Genomic DNA, 13,257 nt, shown 5'->3' on the forward strand with positions numbered 1-13,257 from the left:
TCATAGATGAGATGAAAGCTCAGATATTTCACGTATTTCACTCTCAATAAGAATAGTATAAATATTCCAAGTGTCTGAATGTACAAATTTGACATTCCTGACCTGCATTTCTTGCTTTCCACTTTTATGCTTAAAGTTCACTGCAAAAGTTTTTAAATGTTTATTTCAATCTTAGTGTTATTGTGAACTTGATCTATTTCATTAAATATATTATTTGGAATTATATTCTAGTTATTTGTTTATGGGTTCTTAGATCTTTATGTATTATTTTGATTTGGCATTAGCAAGTCTAAGAAAATACTGCCTTATGACAAACTTATGTCACAAGAACAGAATTTAGCATTACAAATAATATAGAATAATCAATTAAACAGAGGCTGAAATATTAGTGAAAGTAATAATTCATCCACAAGGACAAAGAGAGAACGCTATATTTTAATGCTTCTACTACTATTTTAGGACCAGAGGTCTTTCATGTGTAATCTCTTCATTTGCTCCACCTAGTGCCCACACATCCTCTGACATTTAAGGAACTGATACTTCTAAACTGTGAGAAATTAAATGCAAACATTATGGATAATAAATTCAGACATCTTCAGAAATAAGTGGCCATAAAGGAGATGCTTACCTACCATGGAAGTTTTATTCTTCCACTATGTAGCATAATGACAAAATATCTGGAATATTGAGGGTTGTGATTGCAAAAAATATATAATTCAGGTTCCTGCCTTTAAGAAACTTACAATCTGCTCATTCACAAAGCTTAACAAGTATATAATAGGTAATAAATGTTTTTATAAAAACTGCTTACCTAATAGTTTTTAATACTTACATACATAAAGAAATATAATAAAAATGAAATTGAACATCAAAAGCTCTTTATAAGTCACAAGTTTTATGATGCAGTATAGGCTTTCTACAGTTCTTTAAAAGAGAATAGATCAGTGTAGGCTTTCTACAGTTCTTTAAAAGAGAATAGATCAAAAACAACAGATTAAAGTTAACACTAGTTTTCAGTCAAAAGTATTTAACATTTGTCAAAGTATTAAGCATCAAGTAGAAAAAATATATGGAGCACTTTTTAAAAATTACCTTTGCAAATACTTTGAAAAACCTATGATTTCAACAATTACTTTCTAAAATTTGGTATAAATATGACAATTTTCATTGCAATTTATAAATTCTGAGAGAAGAGAAAGGAGGAAGTAAAGATGTAAGATGATTGACAACTTTGGATCAATGTGATGATTGTATCAATTTCAGATTCTCTGCTAACAATAGGTGTCTGATTGGATACCACTGACTTTATTGGGAAGTGGATGGAATATAATATGCCTTGCAGTGCATTAGTTGTTTGCGTTGATTGAATGAAAGACAAATCTCACATTGAGGAGAGTGTGAATCCCATCACTGTTGCAATTACATTGAACACCAGTGGGAAAATGCCCTGTTGCTTCTGCAGTCGGTTGCAAATCAGTAGACTTTTCTAGGCCACTGGCTTCCAGAATTCCAGATGATTTATTCTTCAATAAATTGACATGTATTTACATACATATACTTAATACTAAATTAAATGATTGAGTCTAGAAAGCACTCTGTTTTAAAATAGGCATCTCCATCTCTCTTTTCAATTGTAAGCATTCAATAGCATGTAACAGCTGATGGGCCTACTGACACTGAAATACACAAACTGTGTATTATTTTATAACTTTTTTCTCATGTATTAAGTGATGGCATAAATTAAAAATATGACAGGAAAGCAAATCATTCGTGTCTCTTCCTGGGAGTAAAATAAAAGCTTTGAACTGGTGAGAGTTGAAACTCGTATTTTTCTCTGTGACCAATTTATAACATCTTTGCCACTGTGTTCCATGTAGTGCTCTTTCTAAGAGTAAACTAAATACACCATTGATTGAATTAATTTAGCATAGTGTGCCACATAAATGTCTTGTAAACAAATAAAGGCATGTATTTTTTAAAGCTTTTATTTTACTCACCAACTTGGTGCCATTGATGTTTACCTACTAGATGCTGGTGGACTACTGAGATTCTCAAAACAAACAACAGAAAACTAATCTGATTCAAGTGGCTTTCTAAGTAACATTTTTAAAAACTATTTATCAAACCTCTTTGCTCTGTTAGGCTTCACAAATGACAAGGCTATTTTAGAGTCATAAACCTCCATGCCCTGTGCAGTTGTGGCATGCAACCAAAGACGACTCAAGAGAAAATGAAGCTCTAATTGACTACAGCTGCTCACGCCTAACATTTCCCAACAGCATCCCAAGATTCTTAGATTGGTGTTTCTTCTCCCCCCGAAACAAAGACCAATGTGAACCTCCTATGATCTATCAACTGGGTAAACTGAGAAATCCTTAAGGTTGCCTCTGGGGTCCCTACATGGCCTAAGGCATGAGTGATCCTGCACCCAAAAAGCCAATGATTGATATGTGTTTGATTGCTATTCACTTGTTACATTCAGCACTCACAAGGAAAGTACAATGACAGTAATTTTCTTTGCTCACATATTATTTTTAACCTGGTACAAGGCTTTGCCTTGAAATCATAGGGAAGTGTTCTGTCCTTTGGAAGTTGCTATTAAAATATAGAATAGAACCATTACATTTTATTGGCTTAGCCTTTCCCTGCACTGCCTATAAAAACAGACACTGCTTTAAAATCTCTCCCTAATGTCCACTTTCTTGAGGGTGGAGCTGACCTCAAGAAGTTTACTACTTGTCTGTTAGTTAAGACTAACTCACTTTGACTTTGTTGTTACGGCACCCTAATCTAGGGGTTTATCTTAAATAAACTGAAGAAAAACTGAATTCAGACCAAGTACTGGACAGTGACCATTTATAACTTTATAAATGTTTTTTTTTTTCTTTTTTTTTTCTTCACGTCATGGATCTTCCTTGTAAGGAAATTTTGTAAATGTGTAATCAATTCACCATTCTTTGATAACTACTCTTTACTGCTAAACCATTTTTTTTATGATTGTGTTGCTTGCTCTTTTTCAATAAGAAATGCATCTTCAATAAAAGAAACCTTGAAATATAGAAAATAATTATTTTGCTAATTATTGTGGTGTTTTGACATTAAAATACTAGCACTCTCCTGGATGTGAAATGATTTGTTCACATTGATATTTAATGGTAACATTAATCTATAGCCATTAGTGGGAACTTCTGAAGACATAGGTCACTTAATTTTTTATTTCCTATGTGAGAATCTGGGTTACATTTTAGTTGTTTTAAACATAACTTGTATATGAAATTAATATATGCAAATATTGTATCACTTTATTAAAATTAATATAGTAATTTTATGCTAATTTATGTAGTTTTTTTGCATTACACAAGGGTTTCATAACAAAACATTTTAATTTAAAGTCTATCATGTTCAAATTTGGGTAATAACACTAAAAAGTAGTGTTTATACAATACCTTATATTTACATGTCATTATATTAATATAACTGAATGGTATTTTAATTTAACTAATGGTCAAGATAATCCTAAACAATAAAGTTATTATATAGCCATTTTTTTACATCTTAATTTTTTATTTTAGTTTGATTCACTTGTATTTAAAAGTATTTACCATAAGAAAAATTTATTTATAGTCTTTCTCAGTATAACAGAAAAATAAAAACATTCCAGAAATGCACCTTTGATAAGAAAAACTTTGTTTTCCCAAACACTATAAATCACAAAGCTGAATCTCATTGACCAATGGCCAAATCAAAATGTACTATTGGTCAAGATGGAATCAGTGCTCTGAGAACTAACATAAGCTAAATTTTTAGACAGAATCTTTTGAATCGAACCATTGGATAAGATTCACAGATAATGGCAGGTGCTGTGAGATAGACTTATCTGCTCTTGGCTGTGTCTTTGACATATGCTGTTTTTGATGAACATCAAGGCCATTACAGTTTAGAATGATTGAAATAAAAACTTCTTCCAGTCAGGTACTAATATATGTATATTAGCAGGTATAGATACAATATGGGTTGTCATCTATCATCTATCTGTCTATCATCTACCTATCTATCATTTATCTGAATGATTCATTTTAAGGCATTGGCTCATATTGTGGGATCTGGCATATCAAAAACATGTAGGGCAATCCATCAGGTTGGAAGTATACAGGAGCTGATGTTGGAATCCTGAGACTGAATTTTTTGTTATCCAGGAAACCTAAATTTTTTCTGCTAAAGGCCTTCATCTGATTGTATGAAGTTCACCCACATATTCAAGGGTAATCTCCTTTACGTAAAGTCAACTGATTACAGATGGTAACCACGTGATAAAATACCTTCACAGTAACACCTAGATTTACCTTTGATTAAATAACAAGGCACTGTAGCCTAGCCAAGCTGATATACAAAATTAACCAGGACAACATTTATTTTACTTCGATGCTTATTGCCCTCGCTGCAGAGCTTTTGGGTCCATGAACATCTCCTTACTTATTTTTGCTGTCTCTGTCTCCCCTCATCTCCAATAATTAGTACCCTAGAGAACCTGTGTTGAGTGATTTTAGAATCTCTCCCTCTCCCATTACTTTGCTTTCCATGAATCCAGAGTATTTTCATAAGTAAATCTTTTATAGTAGTGGTTACACAAAAACAGAACACCATCATTTGGGCCAAAAGATTGTTTCTAACTTGAGTTACACATAATTTTACTGATCATAAAGAAAAAACAAGATTTCAGTAGATATTACACCATTTTTTTTTTACTATCTGGTCACAGAAATTGTAGTGGAATATTGAGATAACTGCCTGTATCATTGGTACTCATACTAGTAGAAGAAAATTTACTAACCAACTGCTTAAGTCTCCCTTCCTATGTGTTCATGCCCCAAATCTTAATTTCACTTACAAACATTCTGCAGGCCCTCACTTATGTCTTCCTTGAGTTTAATCACAGCTCCAGCACCATCTAACTATATGAAATTATGGCAAGTGATCTAACCATTCTATGCCCCAGGTTTTTTTTTTTTTTTTTTTTTTTTTTTATCTTAAAATGGTGAAAATAATACCGGGCTATTGGGATGATTAAATAATACATTTGAAAAATATTTTCATTGTCTCTGGCACATAATATATTACACTAAATGTCAGTTAATATAATACAACATTACCTTCCTAATATTGCTGCATATTTACCTTGATGTTGAATTAATTTCAGGGTGACACATTGAAATAAATACAGATTTGCAAATCATACAACCTTGCTATCAATACTAACTCTGCCATTTACTAGCTGTCTGACATTGGGTAGTTTATTTAACATGTCTGGACCAAAAGTTTACTATGTGTATATTGAGAAAAATTAATCACTTAAGTTGCTTAACAGAATTAAATAAGATAATGTAAGAATTTCAGTACTTGCTTGCTGGCATATAGTAAGAGTGCAAAATAGCCCTATGATTGCATTATTTTCATTAATAACTAAATGATTGTGTAAATAAAAAAGACTATGGATTTCATACTGTACATTAAGTGTGGTAACTTACAGAAATTTTTGTCCCACAATTCAAATATAATTCAACTGTCTTGAAAGAATTTTCATTACTTAATATCGATAAGGGAATGCACTTACAGTAAGTTTACTCAGCTCCTAAAAGGGGTAAACAGTGTTGTAGGTAGAGATATTTATCTTACTGGCACATAATTTTTCTCTTACCCTAAATTCCTTACCTGCTCCTGACACTTTTCCACTAGGTCCTTCAGGAAAACTTTTCTTGACATACGAGTTTTATCATAGCAGATGATTTCTTTAGAGAAAGTCCTGGCAATTAAAATAATTATTTTTCAAGTCTACTTCTTTCACTTTATTGGAAAGTACTGAACTTTATTACAGAGGAAAACATTTTTCAAAAAAGTGATCAGAATTTTGTTGGGTACTATTAAAGCTATTTCATTGATGGTGGTTTTATGCAATAAATAAATCATAATATGAAAATATTAAAAGTATCCTATTTGAAATGTGTGCTCCTTCTCTTCCTTTCTCTCCTTTCTCTTTTTCTCTTTCTGTACAGGAACCAGAGCTTAGACCTTTCACTAGCTGGGATGAATGCATGTCATTCTAACCCAGAAATTATGCTTCATTATTCAAAAGAAGAATTTAAATAGGTTTCGCTCACTGGGTTTCTGGGCCTTCTGGAATTAGGCAGTGCTCGTCATCAATGAATTTGACCAGCTTTCAGAAATAACCAAGTTTTCTCTTCTTATTGTACATTGCTCCACATGAAGCTGAAAATACTGTGTTAGAATAAAGGATTATATCCTTATAAAACTATTCATTGTCCTATAAACAACTTTTCAAATGATTAACATAAAAGAAAAGAAAAGCCTTTATACCTTCTCTCTTCCTGGGTTTCTCATGGATAAGAAACATGTGGTGTTATAAATTAAAATATCCTGGTAATTACATATCTATTTACATAATATAAAAATAAATTATAAGTGTAATAATATCTCAATGTTAGAACATAATGAAGTACATGCATAATGAACATTGAGATGATATAGTTAAAAATATAACTTCTTTATATTTATATATAATCATTTAACGTTATTAATGGTAAATAAGTAAAATTATATATTTGTACATTTTCATTTTTTCTAGAGGTAATAAGAAGTGATAAACTTGCAACTTGAAGTTTCCAGTTATTTTTGGATCACCTTAATCACAAAAGAATAATGATTAATAAAGATTGATTTTACTCTGTCATTATATAATATGTACTGAGATACTGCCTATTTGAAGAAATCATATTACAAATATCTAAACTCTCAGAATATCAATCAGCTTGAAAGTTTTTTATTTTGTTTTGTTTTTTATAAAAGCTACATCAAGTTTGCCTTTTTTTTGGAGGAGGACTGACATAACCAGGAGTTTTGTCTAAAATGTGAGATGACTTTATTTTAAAATGGGCTGAGTAACAGTTGATTAGCCTTTAATTATGTAATCTTCTGCTCTTAAATTACTTGAAATATGGGTCTTATCTTCCTGAAATCATTGTAAATTCATTGGAAACAGGGGCTTTTCAAGCCACTGCTCATGTATCAATCTAATGTACATAAGCAACTTGCTCAGTTCCTAGAACTAAAACAGCGTTTGCAGTGACCGTAATTTCATAATAGCTTACATAAAGTACTTACTACATTTGTGAAAATAAAAGCAAGTATTTATAAAGTAATCTAGCACTTATATGAAAGTTCAATAGATTAAAATTATTAGCAAAGTAAAACAGTAAAATTATAGCCTCAGAGTACGAGAAAGTTAAGTAGTGTTTTATTGTAAACTATTTTGTTCACTAGATGCGATTCTGAAAACATGTATAAAAGTTTTCTTGAAAATTACACTTATCTGTTTTTGATATAGTTTAAAATACAAGGAATTGAAAATATAATAATTCAGAACACAGAAAAGAATACAATATGAGAAAAAGAGAAATGCCATGCCAATCCATCTTAATTATTAATAGAATCATTTATCTAAATTGAGAACAATTTTTACAAAAGACATACATTTGCCTGAAAGTTTCCCTCCTTTTTATATGAACATTTTACTCAAATTATAAAGTGAGAATTTCTCCATATTATTAAATACAGAAGTGTATCAATTGTTTTTATGAAATATTTTATATACAATCAAAATATAATATATACAATATAATATTATTATAAAAATCTACCAATCAAGAACAGTGTAATTCCATTTTGATTGTAAAAGTGTCCTATATTTGTGTGTATATGTTTGCATTTTTTTCCTGAGTGTGAAGCAAGATGTGGAAAGATACACATCAAACTAATTCTATGAGAACTCAAAATGGAGGTACAGTGATGCATCAGGTAGGTTAAATTATACCAGGTGACAAGTGGCCCCCGAAGCTCAACGTTTAAAAACAATAAAGGCATTTCTCACTCCTGCTACTATTCCATGGAGGATTACAGAAGAGTTCTGCTCATGATGACAGGCAGGATAATGGAGCATAATAATGGAGCATACACCATCTCATACACTGCCAGTTTCTGAGGCAGAGGAAGGAAAACACAAGTTATACTCTTAATGACAATTAGATACTGTGGCCAGGAAGTAACACCTTTACTCACAACCCACAGGCCAGTGCCCTTAATTTTTCCAACCACAAAATAGCCAGCAAATGCAACCCTGTCACATTCTTAAGGGTGTAGAGCCAGAAATAATGGTGACCAGCACTAATGAGCAATTGCTAATATGTTCTTCATTCTTTTGGGTATTGCTTGTGTTTTTTCTAAAAAACATAGAAGATACTTCAAATACGTACAAATTAGAGGCAATTCTACTCTCATCATCTCCTCCTCTTTATCACTGTCACTTTAATTATACACAGAAAAGGAAGGTAGAAACACATAGGGAAAACCAGGCTTCATTAAGCATCGCCTATATTCTTATACTTCGTTTAGGAAAGTGCTATGATGCAAAATACATGACATGAAACCTCTCTCGGGTGGCTCTTACTCCAAGTGGCAAAACTGGTCAGGTAAGAGCATAACATAGATGCAACAAACCTGAGGAAGGCTGGGAAGTCTCGCTGGAAAAGAATTTTTTTTTTTTTTTTTTAACGTAAGACTTGATTAACACCACAGATCCTAGTCCATTATTTTCTGAGGGTATTTTTGGCAAAAAACAAAAACAAAAACAAAAACAAATCCGTTAGAAATGATGAGGCTTATTCTAATGGAGAGGAACGGTGCAAGTAGAACAGTTTGAGTGAGATGGAAGACTCAGAAAATCTATTAATGACAAATTTAGAAAGATTGAGGGGCAGCTGGGCCGGACCCGGTGGCTCACACCTGTAATCCCAGCACTTTGAGAGGCCAAGGTGGGCAGATCACGAGGTCAGGAGATTGAGATCATCCTGGCTAACGCGGTGAAACCCCGTTTCCACTAAAAATACAAAAAATTAGTGGTGGGCGTGGTGGCGGGCGCCTATAGTCCCAGCTACTCGGGAGGCTGAGGCAGGAGAATGGTGTGAACCTGGGAGGCGGAGCTTGCAGTGAGCCAAGATCACGCCACTGCACTCCAGCCTGGGCGACAGAGGGAGACACTGTCCCCCCAAAAAAAGAAGAAAGAAAGAAACAAAGATTGAAGGACAGCCAATAAAACACAAAACTATGCTAAGAATTGTGGGCTCCATAAATTTAGAAAGCATGGAAGAAAATTATTATAGGTATATATAATTTAAAACGAGAGACATTGTTAATATGAGACCATATTCCCTAAATACGAAATGAGTAATAAAAACTGGGCATTACATCAATTTGCCTCCCCAAACTTCAGTTCTACGAAGTGATTTTACAGCCCGTGTTATCAGGAGTAAAATGCTATGGAGAAAGCCTTCTTCCTACTTACATCTCAAATGAACATGGCTCCTTCTGCGGAAGTGGGAGTAAATTCAGGTCATTCCTAGACAGGATCAATTTCCATATCACCGCCCATTTTCTGCCATAACTTACAAACTCACTATCCTGTCATTATTACAGAATGAAACAGTGAGTTATTTTATAACATGTTGAAGCAGTAAGTCAGGGAAATGAACATCCCTTGCATTTGTTATTGGATCTATGTTCATAGTTACAAGGAATGTATATTTGCAATATGATTTGTAATATCTGAGTGGCAAGTAGCCATTATTATTCCTAATGTAAGGGGATAATGTGGTCAAAATTTGCTTATTTAGAGACTACTTAATCAATTGAAAACATTTAAGGTATAAATAATGAAAATGTTATATTCAAAGACTATTTCTTTTTCTTTTTCTTTTTGAGATGGAGTCTAACTCTGTAGCATAAGCATGATCTCGGCTCACTGCAACCTCCACCTGTGGGGCTCAAGCCATTCTCCTGCATCAGCCTCTCAAGTAGCTGGGACTGCAGGTGCACGCCACCACACCTAGCTAATTTTTCTTTTCTTTTTTTTTTTTTTTTTTTTTTTGGATTTTTAGTAGAGATGGGGTTTTACCATGTTGCCCTGTGTGGTTGGTCTCGAACTCCTGACCTCAGGTGATCTGCCTGCCTCGGCCTCCCAGAGTTCTGGGATCATAGGCGTGAGTCACAGCGCCTGGCCCAAATATCCTATTTCTATGTTAGAAAATAAACTAAGAGTCCATAATTTACTTTTATTTATGTGTATGCGGGGGGGAAATAGGAACTTATTTTGTCATAAAGTTTGTAAAACTACCCTTAAAAGCATCTTATATATGTTCCTAACTCTTTAGAATGTTCAAATTCATACAAATTATCTCATTCTTATTTTGTCAAATTATTCTCATTTTGTCAAAGTTTTGGTTTATTTGCTTATTTGTTTTTACTGAATAGGGAAGAAATTAATTAACATAAAAAGGGTTTGTGTATTTTATAAATATATTTTAATTATGGTCTAAATAACACATGTGATTTAAATAAGACACACTGCCTATATGTTAGCAATTTATTATGAAGGATTTGCATATGCTTCAATTACCACAATGAATAATTGTTATTTAAAGTCTCATAAAATATTTAATCATCCAAATGTATGTGGTTTAAATAATTTAGATATAATATGAATTAGAAAATTGTACTTGGTTAGTTTTAACTTTCTTCAGTTACAAAATGTCATGATGCCCAGTTACCTAATTAAAGGCAAGTACCCAGGACTCATAAAAACCAGTAAGTTGGTAATGGTTGACTCCGTGAGCTAAGGTCCCTTTATACAGCTATGGATTCTATAGGATGAATCTGTGATTATGTAAGAAGCTTCTTGGATGCAGCTCTGATTTTAGAAATTTAGGAAAGAAGAAATTCTTTATTCAGACCCTGCTGCTAGAGTTTGCAGTCTCTCTTCATGCCTGACAGGTATAGTAGCCAATGAAAAGTTAGGACATTACAAGTAAAAACAATGAAGTATTAGGTTGTTGTCTCATTTTATGAAATTAACTCTCAACTGTCATTATTAAGTTTTATGCTCAGAATTTCACTCTAATTTTATTTTGATTTGATTTTTTACAACATGTTAAGATCTCATTGTAAGACTTTTCATTGGCCTTTAGCCAAAAATAATAAAATTCTGACCTGATACAACTATCTTTTGAAAAGTAGAAAAGATCCCAAGAGAATGCAATTTTAGATCTCACACATAATTTCCCATTCTCCTCCTATAAATGTGACTTCTGTAAAATACTGTTACACCATTCACATTTCTGCAGATACTAAAATTCCCCATTTATTTTCCAGTCTGCATTCTTTAAGAAAAGGGATGTTAGCAGAGGTTGTAAAGAGCTGTGGTAGTCAAAAAGAATTGGCAGGATTCCAGTTTGTAGAACTTGTTGACATTCTGCCAATTCCTTTATTAATACATGTTGCTAAGCAGAGCCCATATTCAGTCAGTGTGTTCCAGCACAGCCAAACTGATGGTTAACATTTTGAAATATTGACATTTCAGTAGGTAAATGGCCATCATTCTGTTCTTCCTAGTTTCTCCTTCTTTATCCCAGTTTCACAGTCAATCACCTCCCTTAGCACTCCAGTCCAATGTACTGTTTTGCGTCTAGAAAATAATGTGTAGCACCAGAAGTGGCATTTAGGATGTTGCCTCAGCTAGCATACGAATTGTTTCTGGTTTGATTAGTTAGCGCCCAATCTCTAGCAGTAGTTGAATACTTCAAATATAATTCTTGTACCTAAGTATGTTTCTAGGCCCAGGTGACAGAAATAGAAATATGGGAAAGATGGCCATAATGATTCAATGCTGAAGCAGCTGAGATATCTCACAATCAGAGTTGAAATATTGCCTGAAGCCTGTGTATCGCCATGAAAAATTTTCTTTCCTGCAATTGTGGGGTGTTGCCCTGTCATTCATTGAACACTTCTTGATGGCTTACTATTTCCCAAATACTGTGAATGCAAGAATAATACAATGAGTCTTTTTTCAAAAAGCTGAATCAAGAAAAATAAAATACAATTTACATAAAAAAGTTTATGGTGAGAGGCAGAGTATATGAAACGCACATTGATGTGGGGATGAGAGGGAGAAAGTAGGAGTGGATGTTCAGTTCTCTCTGGACAAACTTTTAGGTGGCCTGCTTGAATCACATATTCATTTGTCCAAAATATAATCATCGAACATGTGTTCACATAGAACTAGAGATACAGAGGCAAACAAGAGAAGTATCCCCTACACTCCTTACCCATTGTATTATTTACCATCCAGGAAGAAAGACTCTAAAACTAATTATATAATTACTAATGTATTGTAACATTTTGAGAACTTACCTAAAATTTTAATGTGCTTGCTTATTTTTTCCTATAAAAGCAAGGACTTTGGTGATTATGTTATTATTGCTTGGAATAAATAAAGTATTTTATAGACAATGATTTTCTATTTATTGCCATTGTCTTTCTGGTAATTGTATAGAAATAGCATAGTTGGCCACCTTGAAATAAAATGTAAAATTTATTGAATGAAACTAACAGTTCATCATACCATTCGTATTTATCTTGTGGGTTTCTCCTCCTTGGTTAAGAACACTTGCTTCATTTGTCCTGTATGGAGAGGTAAGAGTTTAAGGACTTGCTCAAGGTGACAGAAATAGTGGCAATCCTTATCTTAACAAATCCTTATCGCCTTGCTTTTGCTTCATTATTTTTTATAGCCCATCTATAGATTGATTACTGTTAGTCTCAAACAATTATAAGCATTTCTTCTCAAATCTCATTTTGCTACAATATCAGTACTGCATTCCAGTTACTATTTTAGAAAATATAATGAAAGATGAGAAAATGTCATAACTTATTATTTTTTTTTTTTTTTCTGGGTAGTAGCAAGAGATAAATAATTATTTATTTAGTGACTATATGTATTGAATGACTATAGTGTGCTAGATTCTGTACCACACGCAGGACATTAACTCTCCATGACTCCATGAGACGAGATCACTTGTAATTTACTCTGTTTCTTGAGGTTAAGAGAGATTAAGAATTATCTAAGAGTTCAAAGCTGCTAAGTGACACAGCTGGGATTCAAAGCCCGTCCTGTCTCTCAAGAACTTTCTACTACTCTGTGAAGATATACGGATGCATAAAAGTCCATTTTTTCTCTACTCAATAATATCTGTAGGTACAATAATTATATTTATTTGGAAACGGTCCAAATCATGACATTGTTTTTCTAGAATAGATTCCACTGCAGTGGTAGAGAATACATTAGGTATTTAAATC

Source organism: Piliocolobus tephrosceles, chromosome 4 (assembly GCF_002776525.5).
Source record: "Piliocolobus tephrosceles isolate RC106 chromosome 4, ASM277652v3, whole genome shotgun sequence".
In the NCBI taxonomy this organism is placed as follows: Eukaryota; Metazoa; Chordata; class Mammalia; order Primates; family Cercopithecidae; genus Piliocolobus; species Piliocolobus tephrosceles.